Source organism: Nannospalax galili, unplaced genomic scaffold (genome assembly GCF_000622305.1).
Source record: "Nannospalax galili isolate Female #2095 unplaced genomic scaffold, S.galili_v1.0 scaffold385, whole genome shotgun sequence".
NCBI lineage: Eukaryota > Metazoa > Chordata > Mammalia > Rodentia > Spalacidae > Nannospalax > Nannospalax galili.
Window position 1 is genome coordinate 943,246 of NW_008354956.1, and position 603 is coordinate 943,848.

Genomic DNA, 603 nt, shown 5'->3' on the forward strand with positions numbered 1-603 from the left:
GAATACTTTTATTTCTTTCTTAATTTCTCTTTTGACCCATTCATCGTTTAGGAGTGTGTTGTTTAATCTCCATGCGACATGTGATGATTAGGGCTTCTTCCGGTGTTGATTGTAAGCTTTATTGCATTGTGGTCTGATAGAATGCATGGAATTATTTCAATCTTTTTGTACTTGTTGAAGTTTGTTTTGTGCCCCAGTATATGGTCGATTTTGGAGAAGGTTTGATGGGGTGCTGAGTAGAAAGTATATCCTTTGGCGCTTGGGTAGAATACTCGGTAGATCTGTTAAGTCCATTTGATATATGGTATTGTTTAATTCAGATGTCTCTCTGTTAACTCTCTGCCCTGTCGACCTATCTAATGGAAACAGTCGGGTACTGAAGTCCCCTACTATTAATGAGTTGGGATTTATCCGGGTCTTAAAGTCCTGTAGTATTGTTTTTATGAAGTTGGGTGACCCAGAGTTTGGTGAATATATGTTCATGATTGTAATAGCTTCTTGATTTATTATTCCTTTGATTCAAACAAAGTGGCCCTCTTTGTCTCTTCTGATTAGTTTTAGTTTAAAGTCTATTTTGTCAGATATTAGAATTGCTATGCCTGC